Below are 24,757 nucleotides of genomic sequence, written 5' to 3'. Positions count from 1 at the left end.
TACTTAAATATACAGCTCTGAACCCGGCATATATTTACAATGTGCAGCCGATATTTTTACAGACAGGTATGTCGATATGTTTTTCGTCGATATATCGACCGATGATATGTTTTTAAAATCAGTATATCGGACGACCTATATTTTAAAAAAATGTCAACAGCCCTAGGCAGTTTATGAGGTCTGTCTGGCCTTGGTTTAGCTAATGGTTGTTCCTTCGATTTTCCACATCAGTCACATCACCAACAATCGAAATGGGAAGCTTTAGAAAGGTTGAAATGTCCATGATGGATTTGTTACTCAGGTGATATCCAATGAGTAGTCCAAGTTCGAAGTGACTGAGCTCTCGCGACCGACCCATTCTGCTGTTACTGCTTCTTTACTGACCGTTTCATACTCCCCGCCTCATATACTGGAGGGTCGGCCACTCGTGACATCTTGTGATCTATTACAAATTACACAGAGCTGTCCTGATACTTTTGATCAGTGTATGTGCATACATACTCAGCTTTGCGACTGAAAATATAGTAGTGGCCATTAAAATTGCAACAACATGAAGGCCAACTGCAGCAAACATCAAATTGGTATGAAGTATATATAGGGTGAAAAGTATTTAAACCGACAAACTCTAGGAGACTGCACAGCGGGTTTATCAACAATATCCTAATCGCCTTATCCCGCATCATACGACCTTTGCTGCTGTGTACCATCGACAGGAAGTGCAAAATGGCTAAGCAGGGATGGCTAGAGGACAAGTGTAAGGATGTAGATGCTTATCTGACTAGGGGTAAGATAGATACTGCCTACAGGAAAATTAAAGAGACCTTTGGAGAAAAGAGAACCACTTGTATGAATATCAAGAGCTCAGATGGAAACCCAGTTCTAAGCAAAGAAGGGAAAGCAGAAATGTGGTAGGAGTATATAGAGGGTCTATACAAGGGCGATGTACTTGAGGACAATATTATGGAAATGGAAGAGGATGTAGATGAAGATGAAATGGGAGATACGATACTGCGTGAAGAGTTTGACACAGCACTGAAAGACCTGCGTCGAAACAAGGCCCCGGGAGTAGACAACATTCCATTAGAATTACTGACGGCCTTGGGAGAGCCAGTCATGACAAAACACTACCATCTGGTGAGCAAGATGTATGAGACAGGCGAAATACCCTCAGACTTGAAGAAGAATATAATAATTCCAATCCCAAAGAAAGCAGGTGTTGACAGTCAGTGTAATAAGTCACAGCTGCAAAATACTAACGCGAATTCTTTACAGACGAATGGAAAAACTGGTAGAAGCCGACCTCGGGGAAGATCAGTTTGGATTCCGTAGAAATGTTGGAACACGTCAGGCAACACTGACGTTACGACTTATCTTGGAAGAAAGATTAAGAATAGGCAAACCTACGTTTCTAGCATTTGTAGACTTAGAGAAATCTTTTGACATTGTTAACTGGCATATTCTCTTTCAAATTCTAAAGGTGGCAGGGGTAAAATACAGGAAGGGAAAGGCTATTTACAATTTGTACAGAAACCAGATGGCAGTTATAAGAGTCGAGCGGCATGAAAGGGAAGCAGTGGTTCAAAAATGGCTCTGAGCACTATGGGACTCAACTGCTGTGGTCATCAGTCCCCTAGAACTTAGAACTACTTAAATCTAACTAACCTAAGGACATCATACACATCCATGCCCGAGGCAGGATTCGAACCTGCGACCGTAGCAGTCGCACGGTTCCGGACTGCGCGCCTAGAACCGCGAGACCACCGCGGCCGGCTGGGAAGCAGTGGTTGGGAAGGGAGTGAGGCAGGGTTGTTGCCTCTCCCCGATGTTATTCAATCTGTATATTGAGCAAGCAGTAAAGGAAACAAAAGAAAAATTCGGAGTAGGTATTAAAATCCATGGAGAAGAAATAAAAACTTTGAGGTTCGCCGATGACATTGTAATTCTGTCAGAGACAGCAAAGGACTTAGAAGAGCAGTTGAACGGAATGGATAGTGTCTTGAAAGGAGGATATAAGATGAACATCAACAAAAGCAAAACGAGGATAATGGAATGTAGTCGAATTAAGTCGGGTGATGCTGAGGGAATTAGATTAGGAAATGAGACACTTAAAGTAGTAAAGGAGTTTTGCTATTTGGGGAGCAAAATAACTGATGATGGTCGAAGTAGAGAGGATATAAAATGTAGGCTGGCAATGGCAAGGAAAGCGTTTCTGAAGAAGAGAAATTTGTTAACATCCAGTATTGATTTAAGTGTCAGGAAGTCATTTCTGAAAGTATTTGTATGGAGTGTAGCCATGTATGGAAGTGAAACATGGACGATAAATATTTTGGACAAGAAGAGAATAGAAGCTTTCGAAATGTGGTGCTACAGATGAATGCTGCAGATTAGATAGGTAGATCACATAACTAATGAGGAGCTATTGAACAGAATTGGGGAGAAGAGGAGTTTGTGGCACAACTTGACAAAAAGAAGGGACCGGTTGATAGGACATGTTCTGAGGCATCAAGGGATCACAAATTTAGCATTGGAGGGCAGCGTGGAGGGTAAAAATCGTAGAGGGAGACCAAGAGATGGATACACTAAGCAGATTCAGAAGGGTGTTGTTTACCGATGAAGCAACGTTCGGGCGTGATGGAGTCTTCAACATGCACAATTCGCATGTTTAGAGTGAGGATAACCCACATGCCACAATTACTAACACTCATAAAGTGCGGTTCATCGTTAATGTGTGGGTCGGTGTTGTTGGGGACTGTTTAATTGGGCCATATCTGCTACCTAGGCCATTAAATGGCAGGCACTATTACAATTTTCTCGCCAGAGCATTGCCACAATTGCTGGAAGACGTCTCGCTCCCTACAAGACAATGCATTTGGTTCCAACATTTCAGTCGTCGTGTGCGTCGATTCCTGGACCGACGCTTCCCAGAAACGTGGATTGGCAGAAGTGGTCCTGTACCATGGCCTGCTCGATCCCCAGATGTGTCCCCTCTGCACTTTTTTGTGTGGGGAGAGATGCGCAACCTTGTTTACGCAACTCCGGATGCATCAGAAGAGGATCTCGTTTCCCGAATAGTAGCAGCAGCAGGAACAATCCAGGATACTCCTGGGGTTTTCGCTCGCGTCAGATAGAAGATGATCCGACGGTGTAATCTTTGTTTTCATGTCAATGGAGGCATTTTTGAAAAATCTACTGTCACTGAAATTGGGTTGTGTTAATGTGTTGCCTCTTGGTCATAAAAAAAATTGAAAAGTGTTTGTTGGTTTAATTAATTTGCCGCCAGTGAAATATTCCTCTACCGGTTCAAATACTCCTCATAGGAAAAAATGACATTAGGGAAAAATATTTGTTTTGATGTCCCCTACAACCTCGCAGAGTTTGTCGGTTTAAATACATTTCACCCTGTATGTAAATTGAAGGAGAGAGGGGGGGGGGGGGGGGGAAGAAAGGAAAGAAAAGGGATAGGATCACTTCTGACAGTTACACTGGGACATTATGCGGAATAAGCAGTAACGAGTGAGAATGTGCATCGGATAGGGATTCGAACCCGGGATCGCCTGCTTACCAGGCAGGTGCCACTGCGCCTTGTAGCAACAGCGCGCACCATCTCGGCACGCCTCACGGCCGATCTACATTCCCATCGAGCTGCACCTATGCGCAGCCCCTGTCCATGCCGTCCATGGCTCTGAGCACTATGGGACTCAACTTCTAAGGTCATTAGACCCCTAGAACTTAGAACTAGTTAAACGTAACTAACGTAAGGACATCACACACATCCATGCCCGAGGCAGGATGCGAACCTGCGACCGTAGCGGTCTCGCGGTTCCAGACTGCAGCGCCTAGAACCGCACGGCCACTTCGGCCGGCCATGTCGTCCATGTCCGCTCTCTGAGATTCCCACACGAGATCGGACGTATTTGTGCATCTGCACTGAACAAAATGGACCCATTGCCCAGTTAGGCCAATCAAATTATATGACTGCGTGTTCTCTGTTATTTCGGATATGTCCGAAAGAACAGACACCATGCATTCATATAAAGTATACGCTCTTATAAGTACAATCGCACATAGTAGGTTCGAGTTCTGTATGCAAGAGAGAATTACGCAGCAGGTTTCTATTTTGGCTGTTTATGAGAAGACCGTATTATGCCACAAATAACAAGGTAAAGGTGTACAATCACGTGTCGGAAATCGGCAGCAGCAGAATCGTGGCTTACCCTGTCAGCGGTTTTTATCATTCCGCGACCTGTAGAGTGTATATGGAAACGATGAGTTAAGAAGTGCCAAACAGAACTCCATGCAGGACCTCAACGGCTCCAAGCGACTAGAGCCCAATGGGACAGACATAGTGTTTGCTCGGTCGTGCAGAATCGTACAGCTCGATGTGGGCTAGTTGTGGCCGAAACACGCTGTTTGTCAGATACCCGGGTTGTGTAACTCCTTCAATACTGAAAGATCCGATATCCGATTTAGGACGAATCCCCATACGGTCAGACTGCATATTCATTCTAATTAGAATGCTATCTTTGTTATTCAAGCTAACTAAGTCATCAGCAGAAATTTCGGAACCAAGACTTTTGCTTGGTAGTTCGCACTACTATTCAGCTGCCTTGTGTTTCAAAGAGCTGTTTACATTCGACCTGAGCGTAGATAGATCATCGTTACGGTCATGGTTACTCTGCACGAGTCGTACCTGTTACAATCAATCTTCTTATGTGCTTTGCAAGTCCTTTTACAGCATGACAATTGCTGAATTTCACCAGCTGGAGTAGGATGAAAACCAAACTTCTGCCCCTGTATCACACGTAGTTGCTTTCCTTTCTCACTAAATATTGTTGAAGAGCCAATCCACACTCCACTATAGGTAACCAACGTCGTGCACGCAACTAATACGTCAACGGTCAGTCGCTACCCGATGTTTATTACAGCGCCTCCAGCGGATCCATCAGCAACCAGTAGCCGGTCGTTCATCTACGTCACACACCTAGAGTGAGGAAATGTGTTCTCCCTGTTTCCAGCAAGACACGTGCGACGACGTCTAGAGCACGACGCACTGTTACCACTGGGACTATTGTTGTGGCTTACCTTGACGCGGCATCAAAGGCAGGAACGCCGACAATTGTGCCACCTATGACAACAATGAATTCAAGAGTGACACCACGTCTGCTTTCAGATGATTTCCAGGTCTGCCCACAGCATTATGATGGACATATCCCCGTGTGGAGATGTCAGATTGCATTCGTCGCCGTCATATAAGCCCAGCGTCCGTCATGATGCTGTGGAGGAGGTACTGGGTAAACGAAACGATCGCTTCTGGCTCGCACAGCCGGAAATTTGGATATCAGGAGTCACATTTCTGACGTATGAAGACCGGTGACTATCCCGAAGTCTCCGTAACGTTGTCTTTCAACAGAATAACACAAGACCACAAGCTGTCCCCGCTATCCTCACCTGCCTCGATATGCAGAGTGTTCTGTTGTTGACCTGGTCAGCACGTTCTCCAGATCTTTCACGAAATAAAAACTTCCGGATATGGGTTGTCGAGAGACGGGAATTTACAATTCGCTATCCTCCACGACTGATGAACTGTGGCTTAGTACTAACACAGCACGGAATGACGTTCTCGTATTTGTCATCAAAGATCAGTTCGAGTCAACGCCCAGCCGGCTTAAAGCCGTTGTTGCTGCCAGAACTGGGAGCTCTGTGCACTAAATTGCACACAAGATAAACCCCTAAATCAGCTACGAATTTAATTATGTATTCTTCCCGCGACACTGGAAGCACACAATAAGTAATGTCTAGTTGCTTTCATGCTGATGCATTTTTAGTGTATATCAGTACAATTTTCGTGGCTACGATGCAGCATTTCGGTGTGGCAGAATGTTTTAGTGTTGACAGAGCCTGCTATCAGGCTGATGTAGGGTGGAGGGACGATAAGGCTGCTCGGTCCGCAGCGGTCGATGGTCGTTAATCACCGGACAGCTATCACGCTAATCAGGGCGGTCGATGCAGCCGAGGCCGAAATGCACCTCCCTCCCCTCTCTCCCCACTGACCCTTCAGGGAATGGCTCGGGATGGACGTGTGGACGCGGGGACCTGCCGGGGAGACAATGCAAAGGCCAAGTTGTCGGCTCTGGGCGTGGGCAAAGGGCACAACGAAGCTTTGCGGAGATAGCGTCAACTACATCTAAATTTACGTACATATTCCGCAAGCCACCATACGGCGCACAGCAGAGAGTACCTTTTACCACTGTTAGTACTCCCGTTTCTTGTTGCATTCGCTAACGGAGCGAGTGGAAAAAAGATTGCCTATAAGTCTCTATACGATTCCTAATTTCTCTTGTCTTCACGGTAGTTACACAAAATGTAAGCTGGCGGCAGTAGAATCGTTCTGGAGTCAGCCGCACGTGCTCGTACTCAAATTTTTTTCTTTCGAGAAAAGAACGCCGTCTTCCCTCCAGCGATTCCCATTCGAGTGCACAAAGCGTCTCCGTGATGCTTGCGCGTTGATAGAACCTACCAGTAACAAATCTAGCAACATGCCTCTGAATGGCTTTGATGTCTTCCTTCAATCCGACCAAGTGTGGATACAGAACACTGAAGCAGTACACAAGTGTGAACAACTGAAAGAGTGGGTGACACAAGTGTTCCATATGCGTGCGGTCTCCTGTGTAGATAATGTACACTTTCCTAAAACTCTCCCACAAACCGAAGTCGGCCATTTGCCTTCCCTAATACCGTCCTTACGTGCTCCTTCTACTGCATACCGCTCTGCAATTTTACGCCTACACATTCGATGTAAATTACTGTGTAATGTTGTAGACTTGTGTGATGCCTTGCGTTGCCATGGAGAAAGAGAAGTTCGTTTTGCATGTTTATGGCGAAGAATACGCTGACGTTGCAACATTACAGGAATGACAGCTGTGTGCGGCCGGCCTACACGCGTGAGATAGGTTTGCACGACCTCGTTGCGATGATGATATACGCCTCGCCCAACGACTCACCGTGCTTTTGTTCAGTGCCAAGTCACCTAGACACTCTGGGAGCCCCTATAAATATCTGAGACGCTCTGGTCTTACACCAGAAGAAACCCAATGACAGCTGTCTGCTTGAAACGCACCTCCGTTACAGAGGCCACTCTGAAGGTTACATAGAGAGCCTGTATAGGGAGAGAGTGGCCAACCGGACAATACGGCGGCCATTTTTCTGCCAAACTGCGGGCGGGACTTTTGAATGGCCAGTAGTAGAGTACACACTCACCGAATCAAAAGCACAAGACAATATGGCGAAATCATTCGTTAAATGCCTTTCTTTACAGCTATAGTATACTCATAGTAGTCTACTACGTACAGCACAGGAAATTTTGATACAGTGGCTGTAAAAATTATTCGTTACTTGCATTTATCTCCTTTAAAGTTCGTTTACTAGACATATTGCAATGAAAGTAACGTAAATAAAACAAAATATAGTGTACATCATTTGTTTTGTATCGGAAGTGCATAATGCTAAAGATTTAACGTACGTGTATTACGTCAGATGAATGAAAGTCGTAAGCAGTTGTTTACTTGTGACATGCAAAAAGTGTGAGGCGTATTAGTACTTCTTGGCACGTCTTCAAACTTTTTGCATGTCACAAGTAAACAACTGCTTACGACTTTCATTCATATATATATACCTCTCGTAGATAACAAACGAAAAAGATTACAAAAATCAGGTAATGTTAAATGTAGGCTACTGTAATAACGACCAAATATAACAAGAAAACTACCGTATCCCTTCTACCCCACAGTAAGTAGACCTATTAAAAACTGTCTTCAAGAGTACCTACAAGTATTTACTACGAATAATGTTTCAGCAACCACGACAACTGCGGAAAACGTGCTTACAACTTGCCTGCGTCAACAGTCAGGCAATAATACTGAAACCAAAATAATGCCTAGTATTCTGATTCGGAACGAAATAAAGTTTGACGCTATAAAGTCGAATGAGCATGGCACAACAATTACAGGAACTTTCCGTTCCCAGCAAGGACTTTCAGATATTGGCTTCACAAAAGCTACCAGTATGCACGCAAACGCTAATTACGCACTAAAAACGATATAGAACTAAATCGAACATGCATGCACAACGCATACCAAGTCTCTCAATAATTCAAATACCTTTTAATCGTTTCCAAAAGTCCTCTGAACTTCAATTCAACTCAAAAGCACGGCTATCATAGGAAGCGCGAGAGACGTTTGGCAGAAAAATGGCGCCAAAGCTAATCAACCAATCACCGGCAACTTCACCTATGGCCACTCTCTCTGTATACAGGCTCTCTATCTGAAGGTAGAGAGCCTGTATACAGAGAGAGTGGCCAACCGGACGATACGGCGGCCATTTTTCTGCCAAACTGCGGGCGGGACTTTTGAATGGCCAGTAGTGGAGTAGTGGAGTACACACTCACCGAATCAAAAGCACAAGACAATATGGCGAAATCATTCGTTAAATGCCTTTGTTTATAAGAATAATGTGTTATAATAATTTTCACACAGCCAATTTACAGGTCTGTTTTCAAATTTAACTATGTATATTGCAAGTTGTTTTATATGTAGTAAAAAGAAAAAACGACTTACTTCGCATAGATGAGAGTACTTGGTTGGTTTCCACAAGGCTCCTGTTTGATTTATGTCAGCCCTGTTGACTGCGACTGCCCATTGCTTTCGACTTTCTTCATTGCGAGGAAATGCTAACATGCGAAAACAACCAAATGCAGCACAACCTGGCATCGTTTACGAACGTCTGAAGAACGAATTACAGATGTCAAAAACAATACTGTACAGTTACTAACGTGTTTACTTCAAACATGTAGGCCTACCGACTTCATCACAAAACGCTTCATTATTGCAACTCGTATTTAAGATCGCAAACACTAATTACGTACTAAAAACGATATACAACTAAATCGAACATGCATGAACAACGCATAACAAGTCTCTCAATAATTCAAATACCTTTTAATCGTTTCCAAAAGTCCTCTGAACTTCAATTCAACTCAAAAACACGGCGAACATAGGAAGCGTGAGAGAAGTTTGGCGCCATTTTGCTGCCAAAGCTAGTCAACCAATCACGGGAAACTTCACCTATGGCCACTCTTTCTGTATACAGGCCCTCTATCTGAAGGTTACGTAGAGAGCCACCTATTGGAACTTCATGAAACTGCAGGGGCGGAAGCGGGAATATTCCAAAATGTCCCACAACAATTTCTACATTTTTTCAACCGAAATTGGTCGACATAAAAATGAATTGCAGTACTTACTGCTCGCCACTTCTACATATCACTTAGCATCAACTGAGGCAGATATTACGTCTGTGGTATTGGTTGTCTCCGGTTTCCCCGAGCGACGGGACAGGAACGGACAAATGACAGTGTCGGGCATCCTGTGTGACGCCAAATTCCTCTAACGCGGCAGAGCATTACAGGCGAAGCAAATGAGTCACTCTATACTTATGGTGTGTGTGTTTTTAGTTTTTGATGACAGACGCGAGGATGAAAAATAACAGCTGCAGCCAACGCAACCCTCACCAAGAACACAGTTACGACATGCTGTGTTTCCGTCCGAATAGCGGTCACGGGGAGAGCTCCCAGAGGCGACCGAGAGGCGCATTGGAGTGCCAGCGGAAAGTTGAGGTGACATTGCTCCATCTGGCAAGGTGCCACTTCAGCCGACTGCTAAGATCGTAAAATGTAAATAACTGTGCCGATTGCGATCTTCAGCGCACGCAGAAGTGTAAATCAAATGGCACGTATACGATGACGGTTGTGAAATTGAGATAGGGGAATGAAATTTATTGCGCAGATTACTCACTGAATAGGCTGTCCTTCGTCGTACTTTCAGCAATAACAAGAAGTTTATAAACAGTAGCGGCATAAATACTAACCAGATGCGAGAAGTGCACCGACATTTCTCGACAGAGACTGAAAATGCTCTTTGCACACATCGTCTCCCAAAGTATTAAGAGTCAAAATTATTCGTGTGTTAGGGAATACTAAACTGCTTTGAGATGAGGAACTAATGGATGGACAGCTTACAACAACCGCTTAAACTCGTCACAACTGTTCAAAGTGGCGACCGTGCACAAGAATTACAAAGGCGCATAAATTTTTTCCGTACTCTTCAAATATCCGTGTTGTCTGTTGTACAGTCCCATTCAAAATAACCATTAAGATACATTTGGTATGGAGTCGCTAGGTCTGCATAGACGTCGGTCTAAATTTATGCAAAAGCGTGCAAGACTGTAAAGCTGTTTTTACCGTACAAGTGATTTAATAAAAAAAAGTAATTCTTCAAGACGCAGAAAAACCTCAACGTGTGCGAAAGGCGTTACCGTTGTCCACGAGATACAGGGTGAAAAAAAAAAAAACGGTCTGGAAAATATACTCTAAGGAAAAAAAAAAAAAAAACCGCCACACCACCGAGTAATTATCCAAATGCGTCAGAAATCGGTAGATGTGATGTATATGTACAGACAAATAAATGATTACAGCTTCAGAAAAGACCGATGATTTGGTCACGGGAAAGTGCTTCACAAATTGAGCAAGTCAGTAAGGCGCTGCTTCACCTCTGATCCTTAGCAGGCAGTTATTCGGCTTGATATTGACTAACGGAGTTGTTAGATGTCTTCATGGGGGATATAGTGCCAAATTCTGTCCAATTGGTGTGTTAGATCGTCAAATCCCGAGCTGCTTGGAGCGTCCTGCCATAAAGCACCAAGCGTTGTCAATTGGGGAGACATCCGGCGACCTTGCTGGCCAAGCTAGGGGTTGGCAAGCACGAAGACAACCAAAAGAAACTCTAACCGTGTGCGAACTGGCTATATCTTGTTGTAATGAAAGCTTTGGTTGGTTTGGTATGAAGGGCAACAAAATGGGGCATAAAGTATCGTCATGTACCGCTGTGCTGTAAGGGCGCCGCGCATGCCAACCAAATGGGTCCTGGACCATCGCTCCTGGTTTGTCGGACCGTATGGCAGCCGACAGTCATGTTGGTATACCTCCACTGTCTGGGGAGTCCTGTCTGCGGCCTGGAATCTCATTGACTGGAGTAGAACTGTTCTCATTGGTGAGTTCCGTTACGACCTGAGCCCAGATGACAATCGAAGACGAGTCTGGGGACGCTCTGGAAAGTGGTGGGATATCAACACCACTGTCGTCCGCCATACGGCCCGATAACCAAGAGTGATCATCTGGGCTGTCATTTCTTTACACAGCAGAGCCCTTTTCATTGTCATCCGCGGCAACCTTACAGCACAACTGCACGTCGACGATATTCTATGCCCCGTTTTGTTGCCCTTCACGGCAAGCCATCCTGGGCTTGTATCTCAGCAAGATAACGCCGCCCGCACACGACGAGAGTTTCTGTTGCTTGTCTTCGAGCTTGCCAAACCCTACCCTGATCAGTTAGGCCGCCGGATCTCTCTCCAATTGAGAACGTTTGGAGCATTATGGACAGGACGCTCCAAGCCGTTTGGGATTTTGACTCGCTAACGCGCCAATTTGACAGAATTTGGCACGATATCCCTTATGAGGACATCTGACAAGTTCGTCACCAGTGCCAAGCCGAATAACTGCTTGGATAAGGGCCAGACGTGGACCAACGCGTCACTGACTTGCTTAGTTTATGAAGCTCTTTTTCTTGAATAAATCATCAATTTTTTTCTGGAACTGTAATCATTTGTTTGTCTGCACATGTGCATCACCTCTAGCGATTTCCGTCACATTCGGATAATTCCTTGGCGATATTTCTTTTTTCCTTTTTTTCCTCAAGATGAGCAACCCAACACACGCAATCGACTCCTGGGGTGGATGATGTAAATTGGGTTCCCTAACTTGAGATGCATGAAATATTTTCTGGCCCACCCTGTATTCCTTCAGTGTAGATTGTTTTCACCCCGAGAACGCAGTCGTATATCGTTAGGAAATAGAAACTGCATGTTTTTATATTTCTAATATGAGTGTGGATGACACCTCTTTTGAATTACTGATCTCTTAATGACTAAATCCAATATATGCAACGAGCTACAATTAAACTTATAAAATACTGGCAAAACATATTTGTACTCATGTACCAATAAAGTTTGATTAATACTGAAAATCAAAAAATTTCGAACACAAGATACTATGTCTACTGAAGAAATCCTGCTAGATACAAAAAATTAACCAACAAAACCTAATATTGACCACTACGTCTCAATGTGGATAACTGAAACTAAAATTCTAAGTGAACGTTTAATTTGTCATGTATCACATTCCCGTTATGCTCAGAGCTCCAAATGATCAAGCTTTTTAATTCATTGCTCCATTTCTAGGTCTTTACTTTTTTAAAATGTGGACTGCCATAAATTAAAGTTTAACCAGAGGTTTCTCAGAACCTATATTTTTTGGATTGTGTGTGTAATGTGAATCCGATGTCTAATATATAACTAGATAATTGTGGGAAAGTTCGCAGAACCATCTCTTAATTGCATAGGACTGAACCAAGACCGTCTTCGTCTCCCCAAATTCGCACCTTACTACACTTGTCTCTTTTCTGACGCAGAAAACGGTATTTCCTGTTTCCGACTCTTGTATCTGGGTCCGCAGATGACGCATCTACATTACTAGGCGGCTAACATCTCAGATTTGTATATTTACCTTTCTGCATCATGCCTGAAGGTTTGTAACGCCATTACGGAAACGCCCTGTATGTGTGTTGAGGCGGCATAACTCACTGCGCGGAAATCACCCAGACTCTATTCATCTAGAATTTGAGAATAACAGCACTTAGTGGCTTCCAATAAATTTTATGTATAATTTCAAACCTTTTCTAAACTTTGTATCGTTGAATCCCTCACCCTAAAAATAATGAAAGAAATTTTCGATGTTCTAGCTATAAGGCATTGACATCAAGTATTATTTCTTGGCTACTAACTCTATTCCCAACATATTGTGCAGACAGTATCTACGTATGCCCTTTAATGTACCTGGGAAATTATACCATTGTACAACATATAGTTTAGGAGGTATGACGGGATTAAGGCTGAGATACCCAAAAAAATACTAACTTTTCTTAAAATGGAGCTATTGTATACTTAAGCAGTAGTGGGTGGGGAGGTTACTGGTACCTCGCTGTATCATTAAATGTCATTTTTCTGTACGATAATGTTACCGACTATACTTTCCGACTACTTAAAGTTCTTCTCGTGCTTTCTGTTCTCAACTGCGTCCACACTTGTTGCAGAAATACGCACGTCCAACTTCACGAAGCACAGTGTTTATATACCAGTTGTGTGGTTCAAATGGTTCAAATGGCTCTGAGCACTATGGACCAGTTGTGTGCTTGGACTCTATTGGTGTTCATCTATTTTCATGCTCGTTCTGACGCCTCATTTGAACTTTTTTTTTTACCTTCTTTCTCTCACACTTTCACACTTCGTGTGTTGAAGTTGTTTTGTATTTTACAAAGCTAGAGAGAAGTATCTCCTGATGATGGGACAAATATATCGAAACACATTCGGCAATAAAATATTAGATTTTGGTAGTACCCCTCGGTCCGTCTCGCCTGAGATTAATTAATTGCCCACGGCACTGACTGACTGTTTGGCTTATTCAGATAGACTGCCTGACAAACAAAGTGAAGCATGAAGAAGACATAGTTGGATGTCAGTATAATTTCTTACTCGTACATACCTTTGGCGAGTACCTAAATGATTAGAGGTGGAATTCTATGTGACAGGTGGAACGGACATCGGAGTGTATTAGGGTTGTCACCAGGCCTCGTAGGATATATAAGGAGCGTGAACAGCTTCAGATGTTGAATTATCCCTATGAGGTACACGGAGATGTCGCGTACTCGTGTGAGATTATGTTATCAGCACGTGACAAATTTTGAAAGAGGCTTCATTTCGAGGCTTCTTTTGGCCGGCTGGTCGAATCCTGCAATATTCAGATTTGTGGAACATTCGGATGTGACGGTGGCCTGATGTTGGACTGTACGAGAACGTGAGGGCAGGTATACTCATCGCCGGACTACGTCTGACCACCACAAGGGATGGTCACCATATTGTGCACCAAGTACATGGCAACCCCTTCACATCTATGCCTGGCATCGAAGAAAAAATAATGGACTCCCTGCAGCATTCTACGTCCTCCCACACCACTGTACGGGGATTAGCAGCAACCGGACTATGGAATTACCGTCATATGCGTAGGCTGGCTTTAAAACAACACCACAAATGGCTGCTTTTGGAATGCTGTCGTGTGTTCAAGAAGCGTGGACTACTGATGACTGGCATGGCATTGTGTTCAGAAATGTATAGCGGCTGTGCACCACCATGGATGCCATTCTCGTCTCTGTTGATCCATTGTGGACATGGGACAGCGGCTGGTCAAACATTTAACAATGAAATTCGCCAAGGTCGTGCAGTCGAGATGTTATTTTATTTTCGGCATTCCATTGTGCCATCTTCAAGCCCAGCATGCATCTTCCAAAAATAAGCTACATTGACATACTGGGTCATATTTTCCTGGATTTCATGAGTTCTAAACCGTATTCCAAGTGCTTCCTTCGAGTAACTGATGGCATAATGGAATGCCGAAAGTGGCAGTAGAAATAAAATAAAATAATATCTCAACTGCACGGCTGTTGGCGAATTTCGTTGTTAAATGGATGACCATCATCGGCGAGTGTGACGAAGACCTTGGGACAGGTCCCATTCTTCCAATGTTTTGGACAGCCACAGCGGTGTTACTCCCGGAATCATGGTGCAGTGAGCCATTGGGTATGTCTGTAGGTGACTATACTAATGCGTTACCCCTCATGTGACAGTATCGCGGTGCCATTTTTCAGTACGATAATGACCGTCCACACACAGCGCGTGTTTCTGTGAACTGTCCGCGTGATTCCCAGGTCTGTCCTTGATACAACACGTTTAGGATCAACTCACGCGTAATCTCTGTCCCACTCCTATCACCCAGGCTGGCTTGCCTCAGTAAGTTCTTTGTAACTTCGATTCGATTTTGCGATCACTGTAATAACATCACATTACTTTTCCAACCCGCGAAGTTTCATTTCGTTTCCATCTCCACTTCTGGTTGCTTCGCTTGTTTTGTCAGGCAGTTTATTATTTGGGACGGCCATGCAAAATAGTCTATGAACTCAGGAATCTTGGTACAAACTGCACATATTCTTCAAGTCAATTTCTGATGAGAAGAATGCACAGAATTGCCTTGTGAGTGGGAGAAATCGGAGGAGGAATTGCGGCAGTGTTATGCTACGCACGGAGTGTTCAGCTGCGTACTGCAAGGTGGTTTGCTGCAACGACAATGACCTCAGTGACGTACTGGCGCAACCAGTGTCGAGGAAACGAACGCTCACTGTTTCCGGAGTAACCTCTTGTTCCACCACGAATACCGTTGGCCTTTCTTCGGTTGCTGGCTTCAGATAATCTTGTACGCTGGTTCTTCCCATGTTGAAAACTCAACTGGTGTTGTAGACGCTCTAATGGCTCTGAGCACTATGCGACTTAACTTCTGAGGTCATCAGTCGCCTAGAACTTAGAACTAATTAAACCTAACTAACCTATGGACATCACACACATCCATGCCCGAGGCAGGATTCGAACCTGCGACCGTAGCGGTCACGCGGTTCCAGACTGAAGCGCCTTTAACCGCACGGCCACACCGGCCGGCCGGTAGACGCTCTCCTCCCTGAGAACGTCAAAAGAAGTTCTTGAAAATAATTTAATTATCCAGCGCAGCCACGTTTATTTCCAACGAAATTACCGGTTTCGGCCGGCGTCGGCCAGTCTCAGATCATAAAACACAAGCCGTGTTTCAGTCCCACCATTGCGGAAGACGACCGAAGCTGATGCTTTCGCTAGAAATAAATGAGATTGCGTTGCATAATTAAAAATACACTGTTGTCCAAAATTAAAGCAACAAACGGAAATTTTGCAAGGTTGCGTTTATTTTGCCGCAAACCAGTAGAAACAGGCGGTAGTAAACTAAAAAGAATCTAAAGAATACGGAACGTAAACAACTCCAACATGCATAACGGAAGGCAAAAAGTTTCGCTTTTCTTCCAACTTAACGGATTTGCACACAGCTGGTTAATGTGCTCAGTGGGGGGTTTGACCAATTCTGGCAGGAATATATGCCTGACAACGATAGGACATGCTGTGAATGATGTCATCAATTATTTTTCTCGCAGAGCTACTTGCAAGTCTTGGAGACTGGTTGGTGGATGGTGACTTGATGCAACCCGTTTCCCAAGTGCACCCCAGGTGTGCTCTATGGGCTACAAATTGGGAGAGCAAGCAGGTCACGCCATATCTTTCGTTTCCAAGAAAACATCAACCACCCGTGCTCTATGAGGTCGAGCATTATCGTCTGGGCCCACAGCACCTCGCAGTAACCGCACATGAGGTCCCAAGATCTCATCACGATACCTGACAGAAATTAAACCTTGCCGATTCTCTCGTACAATTTCATGACGATTTGTTCGAGCGGTCAACACAATCCTCCTAACACCATTAGCGATCTTCCTCGATATCGGTCTCTTTACACAATGTTTGGGTCCCGAAATCGTGTTCCACGTTCCCTCCAGATGTGAATCCGTCTAGAATCACTCTCCAGACCAAATCTGAACTCATCTTTGAAGAGAATATTGGCCCACTGTTCGACCGTTCAGGTGGCATGTGAACGACTCAACTCTAGACGTTTCCTTCTGTGAAGACGCGACATACAGCACGTCTCCGACAGTAAAGGCCACTCTGCCGAAGCCTTCTGTATACCTTTTACCTCGATCCAAAACGTCCAGTGGATGCTGTGAGGTCAGATGCCAGTTGCCGTGCAGTACTGAGGCGGTACCGTCATGCCCTTACAGCCAAATAACGGTCCTCTATTTCTGAAGTCACACGTGGTCGGTCCTGCCCTAGTCTTCGGAATAAAGTTTCAGTCTCTATAAACTGTCGCCACATCCGAGAAACAGCAGAACGATTCACCTTAAGCTATCGGGCCACATAAATTTGCGACTGTCAAATGGCTCTGAGCACTATGGGACTTAACTTCTGAGGTCATCAGTCGCCTAGACCTTAGAACTACTTAAACCTAAGTAACCTAAGGACATCACACACATTCATGCCCGAGGCAGGATTCGAACCTGCGACCGTAGCGGCAGCCCGGTTCCAGACTGTAGCGCCTAGAACCGCACGGCCACTCCGGCCGGCTTTGCGACTGTCCTGCCTCCATTCTTCCAATGGCAATCCATCGCAGAGAGCCTGGTACACGTCTTCTCTGTGCCATTCTGCACCGTCTGTGACTCTGTATGTGGAACTACACGGCAAACACTATCCTGTTTAAACTTCCTGGCAGATTAAAACTGTGTGCCGGACCTAGACTCGAACTCGGGACCTTTGCCTTTCGCCCTGTTTGATAGGTGCCCTGACGTCATCGTTGGCGTGGTTGTCCGTTGACCGGAATGCCATCTTCTCGGCAGAACGCGATCGTACGGACATCCACTGACAGTTTGCATGATTATATCGTGAATTACACACAGGACCGGGAAACAGCGGTTTGTTGCTTTAATTCTTGACACCAGCGTATTTCGAAAACATTCACTGTGGTCTCCAGTTCGACAGACAAGTCATTTTACCGAGCAGATTTTTTTTCTGTTTTCCCAGGTATGACCGATTTTGTACAAACCCTGTGACGGACATAGTATTGTTTATCGAGTTTGAACTTAACGACCTCGCTCTTCATTTTGAAAGCCTATCGCTTCTTTAAACTTTAACCTATGAGTTCATAAAAGATTGTCACCATGGTTATCAATGCCTTGAAATTTTACCGCTTTATGTGAAGTATGACCTACTAGTGAACAAGCGCAATTTGACAAACTTTATTTTACATTTCATAATGGCAGGAAACTTTCTCATATCGCAACGAGGGTAATTAAAGGAGGGTAATTAGCTAAACCAAGACTACACTGAAAGAATAATCCTTAAAACATATCTTACGCAGCTGTACACTACGTATGTATGGCAACTAAAGTTGTAGGTGCAGATTGTGGACTCCAAGTGCTTATGCTCTGTATCCTGCAACATATAGGAAACTCAAAAAGTTTGAGCTAATGTGATAGCAACATATCGAAGTCTCCGTTGCTGCAACCACCTACCTTGATGTTCCACTGCACCATGAACTTACGTCGCTAGCTGAAAATATCATTTAAAAATAAGAGAACGTCATTACTGCTTAAGAGGAAATTTATTTTCTCTCGGCTTGAAATGTAGTGAAAGTGAAATGTAGTTCAATCATGTATGTAATTCTTAATGGAAGATGTGGGCACTGATGTTCCTGTACCACGTTACTGACTGTTTCAAAACTGTATCTATAAATGATAACACCTCTTCTTTAGGACTCGTCCAGGTGTTTGGCAACGAATCGAAACAGTCGCGTAGTAGGTGCCCTGAATTCCCATAACAAAGGAGACCTTGCAGCAGGTAGTCGCCAGCGGCTGTGACGACGTGACCTCTACCTCTGCCGTGGAGGGGCGGGCCCAGGGCACGAGTAGGTGAGCAAGGTCGCGAGGTCTTTCAAAATAGGGACCGGACGGCTGGTCCGCTCCCACGTATTCCTGGCTGCGCGTTTCGCAAGGGGTGGGCACTGTGCGTGGTCTGGCGTCCCTCCAAGCACCGCTTTCCGCCGTCTGCCTCTTACCGATTGTAAACATCCCTTCACGGACGACGTCCGATGGTGCCAGGGCGAAACTGACATGGTCGTCCGTTTGTCCCAGTCAAATGCCAGTGAAAACTGGAAAAAAAAACGGTTACAGCATGCAGAAAATCCAACCAGTTGAGAATGTTATATGTTACCAGAAGATTCCAGAATGTTCTACTTAATAATTCAAACAGTTTAAGTAGAGAGATTCTTGTGGATGGGGAGAATCAATTACGGAGTTCCACAAGGCTCAATCTTAGGTCCATTATTATTTCTCGTATACGCAAAACCTTCCATTTAATATACAACAACAATTAGTTCATTCTTTGAGACAACACGAGAGTTGTAATCAATCCAAACATACACTGAGGTGACAAAAGTCATGGGTTATCGATATGCACGTCTACAGATGGCGACAGTATCGCAGGGCAGCGCATTGGTGGAGCTGTCATTTGTACTCAGATGATTCATGTGAAACGGTTTCCGACATGATTATGGTCGCACGAAGGAAATTAACAGACGCTGAGCGCGGAATGGTAGTTGCAACTTGACGCATGGGACACTGAATTTCGTAAGTCAGGGAATTCGATATTCCGAGAACCACAGTATCAAAAGCGAACCGAGAATACCAAATCTCTACAATTACCTCTCATGGTTCAAATGGCTCTGAGCACTATGGGACTTAACTTCTGGGGTCATCAGTCCCCTAGAACTTAGAACTACTTCAATCTAACCAACCTAAGGACATCATACACATCCACGCCCGAGGCAGGATTCGAACCTGCGACCGTAGCAGCCGCGCGGTTCCGGACGGAAGCGCCCCAACGTAAGGAATGATGAATAATGTTCCTGAAAAAGTGGCTTTCTGCATATGGTCTCACTCTCATTTTCTAATGTTAAATGTAACACTTAGTGAGAAAATGATAACTGTGGTGGAAACCGTAACTTTTTGGTGACACATTGATAAAAATTTAAAGTGGAAAAACAAGTTTTGGAACTTCCAGAATAACTTACGATTCATTGCAGACCTTTTCGAAAGACAAATCAGTAAGTTAAAATACTTTGCGCATTTTCATTCAGCAGTGTCAGATAGAATAACGTTCCGTCTTCATTGTTCAGAAACGTGCTGTAAGAATAATGTGTCGTGCTAAACTCACTGTCGTCTTATAGACATCTGTTTAAGAAGTTAAGCACCTTCACTACTGATTCACAGTACATTCATTAACTCATGAAGTTTCTTTTACATAACCTACTACAGTTCAAAAAGAACACTGATGTACATAATTACAAAATCAGAACAAGAAATGACATTCTTTATTCCACATTGAAGTTGTTTTCAGCTCAAAAAGGGATGCAAATTTGGTTACACGATAAATCATGCAAAAGTTAAAGATTGTCAGTTCATCGAGGAATGACAACTACGAACACATTAAATCGGAACGATCACGTAGATAATGTCATTGGGAAGACGAATCGAAGACTGCATTTTATTGGCAGGACACTTAGAAGATGCAACAAGTTTGCTAAAGAAACTACCTGCACTACGCTTGTCCGTCCTCTTCTGGAATATTGCTACGCAGAATGGGATCCTTACAAGATAGGATTGCCGGAGGATCTCGAAACAGTTCAAAGAAGGGCAGATCGTTTTGTATTATCGCGAAATGTGGTACAGATATGATATGCGAGAGAGGGAAGCAATCATTGAAACAAAGGGGTTCTTCGTTGCGGCGAGATCTTTACACGAAATTTCAATTTCCAAATTTCTCCCCCGAATGCGAAAATATTTTTTTGACGCCTGCCTACGTAGGGAGAAATGGTCACTGTAATAAAATAAATCAGAGCTCGCAAGAAAAATTTAAGTGTTCGCTTTTCCAGCGCGCTATTAGAGAGTGGAACGGTAGAGAAGTAGTGTCAAAACTAAACTAAAACTCCTCCCTAACAGGCCATGAAGGCCCAACGGCACCGACCGGCCGCCGTGTCATCCTCAACCACAGGCGTCTCTGAATGCGGATGTGGAGGGGCATGTGGTCAGCACACCGCTCTCTCAGCCGTATGTCAGTTTCCGAGACCGGAACCGCTACTTCTCAATCAAGTAGCCCCTCAGTTTGCCTCACAAGGGCTGAGTGCACCCCGCATGCAAACAGCGCTCGGCAGACCGGATGGTCACCCATCCAAGTGCTAGACCAGCCCGACAGCGCTTAACTTCGATGATCTGACCGGAACCGGTGTTACCACTGGGGCAAGGCCGTTGGCGAAGTAGTGTCAAAGTGGTTCGATTAAACCTCTACCAGGCACCTGACAGTTCAAGTAGTCATATAGATGTACATGCATGTTGCTCCCACTAAAATTTTTAATCACTTACTCAGTCATATAGAATGTCCTACAGTCAGCGAAATTCAGTTCGAAAACAAACTGAAAAAGTCTCTCCTAGTGTGCAGAATTATTATTTAATTTAGGGGCGACTAAACACTTCAACAATAATAACAAACAACAGGATTAGCGTTACCACAACTTAACAAATAGCCTCTAGTTCCCTGATGTTGCATCCATGCCCGTTCCCAACTGGCCATGGCTGATTGGCTAATGGAGATGGGTGCCTTCAATAACTGCTTACACAGCATTACTAATTTACGTAATTTATTAGTAATAGTTCACCAAAAACAAGAAGTCAAAACACTTCATAAAAGACTGATTAAGTAGACGTTCCTTTGGGTAATAAATTCTCAACCAATAACAGTAGCAAATAACATCACTTCCAAATATAAACTTACAGAATCGTTATGGTAGAAAGGTACCTTTCAAACTTCAGAATTAACTTTCATTTAACACGCAGATATAAAAACATATACAAAACTCACAGTTAGCAGATATGGTAAATTACAGTATTTATAACCCGCTGAACTACAGCGCAGAACTGAATTTCAAATCTATCCAATGAGTAATCCTGATAACAAAATTATGTTCACGAATAAGAAATATAATAACTTTATGACAACGCCCATCCGGCATTGGCCACACTTTTACACACTTATCAATTCCTTTGAAAAGTGACTGTTACTGCTCAATCTCCACACAATTAGTCAAACTAACACCGCAGAAGTCACTGAAGGTCAATACACGTACCGTATTCCACTACTCTCTTCTCCAATATCATGATATCCTTATTGTGGGCGAACATGCTACAGCACAGCGTGTTCAGGTTGGGCCAACGCTGCCTTGTTTATCTGCCGTGGCCAAACACCCACAAACGACATCGGCCACAGTTCGCCGTAAACTGCGTCCATACAATTGCAGAGCCCACGGCTTATCGTTCCACAGCAGCGTTGAATTCCCAAGCGCCTCGGTTTCACCATCAGTCCACAACCACAGAGTGCCAAAATTATTAAATACACAATTCGGACCATCCGGACCCCAACAGTCTGCCGTTCTGTCCTCCTCGCTAGGTACTGTCTAATCCTCCACTCCTCGTCGCCAGAGAGCCACTGGCCGCCAACTCGGCGCCCCAGTATCTCTGGCGAGGCCAATAATGACCTTAACACTCGCGGCCGGAACACAATCGTGCCGAAAATCGGCACACTAGACATTGCTTTTATTCAATAGAAAAAATTCTGTTTTTGTAATATGTAAAAGGTGGTGGGTAGGAATTAATAATCCCCACCTGTTTTTTTTTTTTTTAATAAACAAATCTAACGTGTCGTCAACATGTGGCAGGTATTTTTACATATGAATCTGCAACGTGAATGTAAACTGACACGTTCCACATCACTATTATTAATCATACAAATGATTCATGGAACATGAAATTAACTAATTGTGTCTTATACCTAAATACAATCCAAAAAATTGGAAAGGAGAAACATTTTCTCATTACATTAAACAAAAAATTGGTCTAGTCTTTAGTCCTGCCATATGTGATGTAGTTCAACACGGTATATGTAGTGAAAACTCCAGACGACCAGAGCTAGCTATGGTTGCTTGTTGTCTGATCATGCCAGACCTTCCTATGCTCAGTTAGGGTGTATGCGTCCGGATATGCTGTCCAACATGGATCCACAGTGACATCCGAAAGCCTCACAGATTTGGTTACTGCTCGATTCCACCAACCGCCCAAACTGAGACCCACAATGAGCCCCTTCCAAACTGTCACGTACTGATATATTGTCTCACACGAGTACACGGCATATTCGTGGCCTTCACAGCGATCACTCAACATCTGACACTGTTCACGCACATTATATACCTTACCGGCCCCTGTAACAACAATAAACACGAACACTATGAACACACTCTGATGGCCGTTCTGTGTATGCCATAGAAATGCAACTCTATAATCATTAACGTACCTGCTGATGATGTGCACGTGCACGAAGCTAGATTCACAACCGACCATGTCTTCTGGGTGCTTCACATTTTTGTCAGACAGTGTATATATATTTTGGGAGGGGCTCCTTTCTTCTGCAATGCTCAGCTAAGTTGATAGTTGTTACAGAAATCTGAATGAGAGCAATTCACTATTGTTTCAGGTACCGCATCTGTACGGGAGCGCTGATTTGTTTGTGAGCTACTGAGCAAAACTTTCTTCGTTAAAGGTAAGGAAATACACTTTGTTTTTGCTTTACAGCCTGTTGACACCTACTATAGAGTTTTCCTCGCAAGCAACGAGACCACCTTTTTCTTTACGAGATATATTTTCAAGCAGAGACTCCTGCGAATTAGAGACTTGGCGCTGCTATAAGATATTGGGCTAGCATTCGGTATTTCCACACTGGTTTGGATAATGCGTTCTTTGCCTATTTAGTTCTAAGATTTTTTTCGCCATGTGCACTGCTGGCCATTAAAATTGCTACACACACGAAGATGACGTGCTACAGACGCAAAATTTAACCGACAGGAAGAAGATGCTGTGATATGCAAATGGTAAGCTTTTCAGAGCATTCACACAGGGTTGGCGCCGGTGGCGACACCTACAACGTGGTGACATGAGGAAAGTTTCCAACCGATTTCTCATACACAAACGGCAGTTGACCAGCGTTGCCTGGTGAAACGTTGTTGTGATGCCTCGTGTAAGGAGGAGAAATGCGTACCATCACGTTCCCGACTTTGATAAAGATCGGATTGTAGCCTATCGCGACTGCGGTTTATCGTGTCGCGACATTGCTGCTCGCGTTGGTCGAGATCCAATGACTGTTAGCAGAATATGGAATCGGTGGGTTCAGGAGGGTAATACGGATCGTTGTGCTGGATTCCGACGGCCTCGTATCACTAACAGTCGAGATGACAGGCATCTTATCCGCATGGCTGTAACGGATCGTGCAGCCACGTCTCGATCCCTGAGTCAACAGATGGGGACGTTTGCAAGACAACCACCATCTGCACGAACAGTTAGACGACGTTTGCAGCAGCGTGGACTGTCAGCTCGGAGACCATGGCTGTGGTTATCCTTGACGCTGCATCACAGACAGGAGCACCTGCGGTGGTGTACTCAACGACGAACCTGGGTGCACGAATGGCAAAAGGTCATTTTTTCGAATGAATCCAGGTTCTGTTTACAGCATCATGACGGTCGCATCCGTATTTGGCGACATCGCGGTGAACGCACATTGGAAGCGTGTATTCGTCATCGTCATACTGGCGTATCACCCGGCGTGAAGGTATGGGGTGCCACTGGTTACACGTCTCGGTCACCTCTTGTTCGCATTGACGGCACTTTGAACGGTGGATGTTACATTTCAGGTGTGCTACGACCCGTGGCTCAACCCTTCATTCTATCCCTGCGAAAAACTACATTTCAGCAAGATAATGCACGACCGCATGTTGCAGGTCCTTTACGGGCCTTTCTGGATACAGCAAATGTTCGACTGCTGCCCTGGCCAGCACATTCTCCAGATCTCTCACCAATTGAAAACGTCTGCTCAATGGTGGCCGAGCAACTGGCTCATCACAATACGCCAGTCACTACTCTTGATGAACTGTGGTATCGTGTTGTACCTCTTCACGCCATCCAAGCTCTGTTTGACTCAACGCCAA

At 44.3% G+C, this 24,757-nt stretch overlaps 1 protein-coding gene across 1 annotated transcript in view; it reads left to right on the top strand.

The window, feature by feature from the left end:
• LOC124789943 (homeodomain-only protein-like) overlaps window positions 1–24,757 on the top strand; it is a 355,379-nt gene that overhangs the window by 195,442 nt on the left and 135,180 nt on the right. Inside the window, exon 3 of the mRNA XM_047257473.1 lies at window positions 23,254–23,319. The gene's annotated coding sequence lies outside the window, so the exon portion shown is untranslated. The remainder of the gene's footprint in view (window positions 1–23,253; window positions 23,320–24,757) is intronic.

This window comes from Schistocerca piceifrons, chromosome 3 (genome assembly GCF_021461385.2).
Source record: "Schistocerca piceifrons isolate TAMUIC-IGC-003096 chromosome 3, iqSchPice1.1, whole genome shotgun sequence".
Taxonomy (NCBI): Eukaryota; Metazoa; Arthropoda; class Insecta; order Orthoptera; family Acrididae; genus Schistocerca; species Schistocerca piceifrons.
This window is presented reverse-complemented; position numbering and strand designations above follow the sequence as displayed.